Source organism: Manis pentadactyla, chromosome 2, assembly GCF_030020395.1.
Source record: "Manis pentadactyla isolate mManPen7 chromosome 2, mManPen7.hap1, whole genome shotgun sequence".
Taxonomy (NCBI): domain Eukaryota; kingdom Metazoa; phylum Chordata; class Mammalia; order Pholidota; family Manidae; genus Manis; species Manis pentadactyla.
In genome coordinates, this window is record NC_080020.1 from 37,969,802 (window position 1) to 37,978,925 (window position 9,124).

General features: G+C 34.0%; 1 non-coding gene across 1 annotated transcript; it reads right to left on the reverse strand.

Annotated features, from left to right (window-relative positions):
* Positions 1-7,344: 7,344 nt before the first annotated feature.
* On the reverse strand, positions 7,345-7,448 carry LOC118930270 (U6 spliceosomal RNA). Its single transcript, XR_005031979.1, has one exon. It is a non-coding gene; the product is annotated as a U6 spliceosomal RNA (small nuclear RNA).
* Between the last annotated feature and the right edge of the window lie 1,676 nt (positions 7,449-9,124).

A 9,124-nucleotide genomic window follows, 5' to 3' on the forward strand; every position in this document is an offset into this window, starting at 1 on the left:
CTTTTTTCTGCATTTAAGTAACCTGGTGATTACATTGGGTCCACCAAGATAATCCATGTTAAGCTGTTTATTTTAAGGTCATCTGATTAGAAACCTTAATTCTTTCTGTTATGTTAATTCTCTCTGGTCATTAAATATATTCACAGGTTCTGGGAATTAGGATGTGGATTCTTTGGAGGACCTGTCTGTCTATCACAGTATCATCTGCATTCCTCCCTTTGTGATAACCACTCTTATTTCAGGCCCACTTACTAGGATCATTGCAATAACATCTGACTTTCTTCTCTGCTGTTATTTTCTCATTAAGCCAGACATCCTAATCTTTGCTGACAGCCTAATCTTTATAAAATCTAGTGCTGAGTATCATACATCTCCTCAGAAAGCTTCCCTGGCAGCTTTTCCATAAGGCCTTGCTCATCAAGCTCTTTTGATTATACAGCCTATCCATACAAACTTGTGTGTACATTGTTTTACTTAATTATAATTTTCATTCATGTGCTGTTGTACTAATATTTTATAAACTCTTAAGCATACATAAACAAAAGTGTGTGCCAAAGGTGAAATAAACAAAATTTTAAGGAGTTTTAAAATTTTGTTTATGGTATAAAATCCCTATTTATCAGTAAAAATTATTGATAATATTATCAATGATAAAAATGTGATGGAATGGACCGTTTTATTAAAATCTTGGTTTAACACTATTTTGAGTATCTTGGACTACATCCAGATTATTCTGATACTTGTTATAGATGTTAACTAGTAAAAGTTGCCTCATGTTATACATATGAGAGAATATATGTTTACTGCACTGTCATGATACTCATTTTTCAATCTGTTTTGCTAATTGTGTGAAAATGTGGTTTCATTTTGCTGAAATTTGACACATAAATTTCTACCTTTTTTATTATTAACACTTCCTTGCAGATTAATCTTAAAAATGAATCAAACATTTTCATATTAACAAATGGCTTTAAGCCATCTGAAACTCATTTAGGACATTCAGATACAAACTAGAAAATTCCATTTCCAAATTTAAATGTGTTGATATATATTTGTTTAAATATGTGACATGTTTAAGTCATTTTGGTATCAAAAATTTTGAAATGGTAAAATTTCTAAACATTGGTATTCTAAATATTCTCTCCATAGCTTTTTTTCACTCTCCAAATAAGGTACTTTCTTAGTTATTTTAAATATTTACATTTTACTTGAAAGGATAGGTAGGGTATGTATGATATTTTAAATCTATTATCATCATAGAAAAGGACTGCGAATTTGGAATTTATTTATCTGAAATAAAAAAATTTATAATTCATCTTCAGTTTGACAACTTAACAACTCTTTTAAATACTCTTCCTTGAAATGACTGACAAACATCTGAGTGGTAGATAAGATATTCCCAATGAGTCCTCATCTTATTATAAAGTACTATAAGAAATCTACTAATTAAAGTTATCCACATCAGTAACATCTCAGGGCATCTATAGAAGCTACTGCAAGTGAGGGCAAGACTGAGGGAAGGGACTGACTCTGTCGAGATTCCTTTAAAAATTCAATTCCATCCAACATACTGGTCAAATAAAGAAGCTGCATTGATCTTTGCGTTAAAAATTTTAGGTAGGAAATGTAAGTAGATATTTTAACTTGTTCTTCCTACCCTGAATGGTTTAATTAATTTATAAACCCCCTTGTGTAGACCTCAGTACTAGAGAATAAAGCCCATACTCTCTGTATGGAATTCAAAGCCTTCTAAGATCTCACTTCTATTTGATGACCTGTGTCTTCTATCCCTTATATTTTCTCATGTTACTAATTTTACACAGACCATTTCCCTTCCTTCCTCAATATTTCCTTACCCCATTCTCAAAATTCTACCTGTCCTTCAAGCTACTGGACCTGACTTTACTGCACAGCAAATGTTGGTTGAATGGAGGGCCTTCTGTTTATTTCTTCTAGTGTAAGTCTTTTAAACTTATAATTAACACACCCATTTTTTGACATATCTATTTATTTACTGACATGTTCGTCTCTATTACTAGACCAAAATCCTACAGAGGCATATGGGGACTGTGACCATCAAATAAATATTTATAGGGAACCTAGATCAGTGACTAGCATAAAGTATGTGTTTTATAATAGTTTACTGGATGAAAAAAGGTTGTATTATCCTGAAGTCTTTACTGATTCCTCATCCCACCCAGTGAAATTTAATATTTTCCCTTTCTGTTCTCAAAATCCATGCTTTGTACAGAAAAGGCACTCAATAACCATTGAATCAGAATAAGATTCAATAAATGCCTCAGGATTTTTGATTGTTTATTTTTTGCTTTGTAATTAGAACTGACTTCTGGTAAAGGCACAATTGGAATTCTGATTTCTAGAGTTTCATATAGTTGAGATGGAAAGTTATTTGGAAGGGTGCCTGACGCTAAACATCAAATCTTTAGTTGTTCACTTACCAAAATCATGTCTTTATATGTTATATTATAGCCATGTGCAAATTGCTTATGACTGTACCTGATAGAATGGTACTCTGGGCTCATTTGCAGCAGTTGAAAAACAAACTCCAGAGCCCAATATCACAACTATTTTCTTCCTTTTTGATCTTACCTCATTAGGGAGATGGGATAAGGGTTGTATAATGTGCTGGAATCTGTCAATACTTTGTGTTTCTGACTCATTAAAACCTTCAGATGCCATTCTTGTGGTGGTTCCATTTACTAGGGAGGGTGAAGAGAAAAACACTAAACAGGTGTTCTTGGACTTGAAAAACAGCAATTTCAAGCAACTCACAAGGGGAGAAGTTGGAAAATTTCAGATTCTGAAGTTGTCTCTGGGAGATAAATTTGGGTAACACATTTGCCTCTCATAACAGACTTTCTTTAACATAAATTTCTGCAGTACATGAGGCACCTGATTTCTCTGGGGGCAGACATGCTTCACAGAGCAATTGTGCTGCAAAGAGATAGTGTATATTTTCCTAGCTGTCTTCCAAATGCACAAATATGAGCTGGAGGAGTCGTATGCTGAACTGCTAATATGGATTCTAGCTTCCCTTGGCAGGGAGAAAAATACTTATGGTAAATATTTGTCTCGATTGATGGGAAAGTGTCAATTTTGAGTAATCTAAACTCAAGCTTAAATGTTTCTATAATACCATAAGAAGATTATTTGTCAAATAAACAGTGAGATACATTAAGTATCTTATATGAAAGGTCCCCACAATACTGTATTTCTGAAGCAGCAGCTATTTGAAACAAGGGGAAAGTTCAAAGAGACATTTCCTACAGTAGTGCTTCTTAAATGTGGTCCTCAGGCCAGTAACATTAGCATTATAGGATAGTTTATTAGTAATGCACTCTTGGGCTACACTACAGAAATACTGAATCAGAAATTCTGGAAGTGAGGTCCAGCAATCTGTGTTTTAGGAGTGTTTCAGGTGATTCTTAGTTAAAGTTGGAGAACCATTGTTCTAACAGAATTCAAGTCATTAATTCATTCCACAAATATTTATGGAGTATCTAATAAGTTCTAGGCCCTCTTTCTAGGCACTGATAATACGACAGTGTGAACAAATAGTCAAACATGTTCCCACTTGCAGCTTTTATTCTAGTATGCAATCTGGGAAAGTAAAAGGAAATGAGGAATTCGTTAGTTTGCCATTTTGGGCCCTGCAAAATGCCCTTTTCAGTGACCCATAGTGTTTGAGGTAGGCTTGGCAAAAAGGGGAATGTAAGCATTTGGGAAATGAACCGGACTTGCTTTATTTTACAATATTAGCTACTTTCCTTTACATGGCCAGTTCTCCTGGGAATGGTTTCAAGATCTCTATCTAGATGCTCAAGATCCATGACTTTCCTAAATGGGTAGTTGATCTACATGTATTTGTCCCAAATAATTTATGAATCTTTTTTTTCCTTTGGTACTGTAGTATGAGCATTAGAAATGAATTAATTGGTATGAACCCTGACCCTGGGCTCTTATTATATAAAGGATTATTATTGAACTAAATGTTATAAAGCACATATGACTAATGCTCAACAGAGAGATGCCTTAGATTATTAAATAAGTATAAATAAACATTCTCATTATGAAAAATTGGAGGAATAGTGGATCCTGAGCATTAGGTATTAGGAAGGCCAGAATCAATAGGAATTCACTACCTTTCATCTAACCATTTATTCAAGTGTTGTTTTTCCAAACTTTGAAAATGTTCATAATAAAACATGCAAATACATCAAGACAAGTACAGTAAATACTTATGTAATATCCTATAAGATTCATCATCTGTTCTTCTAACACACACGCACACACCCGTTTTTTGCCATTCCATTTGAAAGGTTAAGTTGCAGATATTAAAAAATTTCACCCATTAATAATTCACCATGCATTGCTTAAGAATAGGACATTTACTTAAGTTATAATAATGTACTTATAATCATTCCCATTTTCTTGGTAATGATGTACTATAATCATTCCCAAGAAAATAACAGTTCCTTAAGTTGAATATTAAATCGTCCTCAAATGATCCCTCTACTTTTTCTCTGACATTGACCTATTCAAGAGTTCAAGTCAGTTATTATGTATTAGCTCCCGCATTTTTGATTTGCTTGTTTCCTCTTGGTGTCATTTATTGTGTACCTTTATTCCCCAAATTTACTGTGCACTGAATTTAGGTCTAGAGGCTCATTAGGATTTCATTTAATGGATTTTTTTACTGTATATAATGCGCCAGTCACAGTGGGTAGTAAGCAAAGCAAAGTCTTGCTCTCATGAAACTCAAATTCTACTTAGGGAAGACATACATTAAACAAACATATTATAAACCTACACAAAGATAATGTCTCCTAATCATAAGTACTACGGTGAAACTAACTATGATGATATGGCAGTGAGTTAGTGATGGTTGGTGGCACGGGATGTCCAAGCAAGATTTCATTGTGGAGATAATATTTGAATTGAGATCTGAATGGAAATGGTAGAAAGTGGGGGATAGGTGTGAAGAAAATCAATTTGCTAAACCCACTGACTGAATCAAAGACTTCTTGGAGGATGCTGAATTTCATGTTTCTTGGATGAAGGGAAGGGAGATCTTGGGAAGTACTTAAGAATTTTAGGATAATTACGTGAGTCATTGGACAGGTGTTGGTGAGAATAGTCTGGATCAGTCAGATAATAATTCCAGGGAATTGTAAAGCTTGTTCCCTTTTCTTATTAGCTGCAGCTCATTTTATCTGGCTGGGTGCAGTAATGCCAACACAATGGACAGAAAGGAGAAAGTATAAAAAAATTATCAGGAAACATAATTCAAATTTATCAAGTACTATTGATCATCTTTATGCTCACAAATTCCTAAAATGCCATACAGAAATTTACTCAGAGTCATATGTCAGAAAAATTTAATCTTCAACTGTGGAAGGTTGGGAATGTGGAATTATTCTTACTTCTACTCTGTTTACCATCCTTCCTATCCCTTTAAAATGTATGCCCTCCTATTCTTCAGGTCTGTTTTGATGATTTGCTGGAGTCCACTCTGTACTCTTTATGAATACAACTATATTAAACACATGCAAGAAAATGTGAGTAATGGCATTTGTGGTGAATAGATAGGGGACTGAAGGAAGATGCTTTTTTGAAGAGTTTTCATTTGGCTTCTTGGCAGAAAAGCAATATAAAGTGGTTATTCAAGTGTACTTGTATGCCATATCAGTGCAGTGGATAATTGTATCAGATGAAATAACCACCTACATACATAGTACACATCTAGTAGGAGATATCTGTCCATGGTTGATTTCTTAGCCAGCAGTTGACATAACCTGTGGGTGAGGTTTTTGACACCTGTCAGAGAAATCAAAGGAAATGCCATCTCTGGAAGTACATGGGGAGAGAGCCTACTGAACTCTGGCTGTTGAGGAGAGAATCCTCAGAAAAACACTGGGGTAACTGACACTTCCCATAACTGTTCCTGATGATTATTCTCCCATTAGGCCTTAGTCTGCCCATCTGTGAAACCCATCTGTGAAATGTGTTTATTGAAAATGCTTGACGTATTGATGTGTCTGGGAAAACAACTAAAAAAGAAGACATTCACCAGTTATATAGTATTTCTAGGGATTTGTAATCAATGCCTACAGTTCTCTGCAAGTTGGATTCTGTTCTGGATTTATGTCTTTCATAGTAAAAGGCTTCTGTGTGTGCATGTGCACCTGCTTGTGCTTACTCTGGAGAAGGACTAAAGAGGCTAATACATTATTCCATTATAATATAAACACATTTCAGGAAAATTAGTAGTTAATTTATATACTTTCAAAAGGCCATATTTTAGAGCAATGCAGTCCAATAGAAATTAATGAAATTAGGGAAATTCTCTAAATATGCATAGTTTGATTTGGTAGCCATTGGCCATGTGTGAATATGCACTTGAAATAGCTGGTGTGATTGAGGAATTGTATTTTTAATCTTGATTTAAGTCAGTTAATTTAAATAGCCACATGTGGTTGGTAGCTACCTTAGGACTCAGCGGATTTAAAGAGATGTTGAAATACCTTTAAAAGTCAACCTCTGGTTATGCAGTCTGTCAATTAGATTATTTTACTCTGATTATTAGTATGTTTTCTTGTGTTTAAAATGTGCACCAGTTTCCACTCCTTTGCTACTTCTTTCCCCCTCCTGGTCTTACACACAAACACAAAATTCTCTGTTTTAGTCTACTATTACCACTGACTACTATTTTCTTTTATATTCACACTTCCTGAGGCAGCACTATCTACATATTATGCTGTGTCAAATTCCTCACATTTGTTCTCCTTTAAAATTAGGAATCAGATGTTCACCCCTGACTTACAGTCCATGTTGATCAAGTCCTCCTTGACCTTCGATAGTATTTCCACTATTACCGTCTCTGTCATACAACTGTTCCTTAGCCTCCTTAGTCATGCTCCATCTGAGTGTTTCCTCCTTTTCCCATTGGCCTTTTTCTCTTCTTTCCGGTTTTCTTCAATATTATGGATATTTACTACAGCTCAGATGGGCTTTTGTGGATTTAGTCAAAAGCTCTGATTTATGTTTTTTGTAAGAAAAATACATTTAATTCTGATCTTTTCAATGGTCTGTGTTAAAAACTCAATTTCTCCTTGAAATTTCTTATTTGATGTTCAAAAATCTAAGTTTAATATTAAAAGGTAACTCATAATTTTCCTATCAAAATTAAACCCCATCCTCTGTTGAAAATGGACCAGTCTATTTTCTGTTACCCAAAGTTGAAGGACTGGTCATCCTTGACTATCCACACCTTATTATGCTCCCTCTCAACTCAGCCAACACACGGTGGCAGTTCTTTTTTTATAAAACGTGGAATGCTTCGTGAATTTTCATGTTGTTCCTTGTTGAGGGGCTATTCTAATCTTCTCTTTATAACTGTAATTTTAATATGTACTGCTGAAGTAAGCACAATTCTTCTTTTCTAGTGGATGTTAGGTTATAACCAGTTTGTTTTTGTACTGTCTGTACCCTGTTAGGTATTCTTTGAATCATATGTGCATTATTTAGCCCCCTAATTGGTATTATTACTTCTGATCTCAACTGGGGGTTTACTAAGCAGTACAGTTCTGTCTCATTTGACTGTTACACTTGTATCTTACCCTTCAGGTACATTACTCTGCATTCTTGTTAAGTCATGCCTCCTTTTTCAACCATGTGCTTGTGCTTAACACTACTAGTTCTGCCAAAATTTGAATGTTCTTATTTGTGTAGTCAAATCCTACATGCCTAAATCCTTTAAAGTTTATTCTGTTTTTTATACATTATCCATCAACTGTTTATTGAGTGAATGTTATGTGCAGGCATCTGTGTCTTTAGTGCTCAGCTCATAACAAGATCTCTGCTTTCAAGGACCTTATTTAATAATGGGAAATCTAACAAGTAAATAGGCAGTTATGCTATGATGTGGTAAGCTTCTGTCTCATCATCAGCTGGAAACCTTTCCAAATCACTTTGGTTTCTCAGAACTCATAGAGATTACTTTTAATTGCATTACTCATTTTCATCTGTTCTCTTATTGGTTTTGTTACTATATGTTAACCTTATTTCCTCTATTAGATTATAAACCCCTTGAGGACAGAAAATACATTTTATACCACTGAATATACCCTATAGACTCTAGCTTTCAATATTTCATATAAAGAGTACGTATTAAGTACCTGGCATTTATGAGAGCTAAATTTTACCTTTGGGAATATTTCCTATGCATTGGATTCCCACTTCTCTGTACATATAAAATACAGAAATGTAATGAGAAATGAGATTTGTTTGTGTTTAGTTTACAGTGAATGACTGTTTTAAACATGTAAATTGAATTACTTATGCTACCTAAAGTATAATACATATTACAAAATTGCAGTGCTTATACTTCAGATTTCCCCATATACAAAATACTCAATAAATCTCAAAAGTGAGGAACATAAATTAGAAATGTATTTCCAAAGTACTATGAAATGTATGCTAGTGAGCAGAAGCCAAGAGTAGTATAATTGTTAGGTTGTAAAACCAGATGCTCATTAAAAAAAAATGAGTTTTTTATTAATACAATTGGACTTCTGAAGCCCTAACTGGATTAAGCACATTTTTCTAATAGAGTAATCTTTAAAAGTAAACATAAGTGAACTATAACCTTTCAACATTCTTAACTATTGAAAAAAATTATTATTGCATTTTAATCTAATTCTGGATAATTCTCAGAAGTTGCTTATAATACTTTCTGTAAAATTAACTTTCCCTAGGAACTTCTTTCTATTTGCTTTTGGCTTAAATCTTTAAAACAGCTTTATTAAGGTATAATTGACATAAATTAGCTACACATATTTAAAGTGCAAAGTTTGATACATTTGGGCATATGTATATACCAACGAGGTCTTCACCAAAATCCAGATAATGAAAATGTTCATCACCTTCAAAAGCTTCCTCATTCCCCTTTATAGTTCTTCTGGCCCCTTTCTATCTCCCCCACCAAAGGAAGCCACTAATCTGTTTTCTGTCAGTATAGATTTGCATTCTTTACCATTTTGTGTAAATGAAATCGTATAGTATGTGTTCTTTCTCATTTCTTTAACTTAGTGTAATTGTTTTA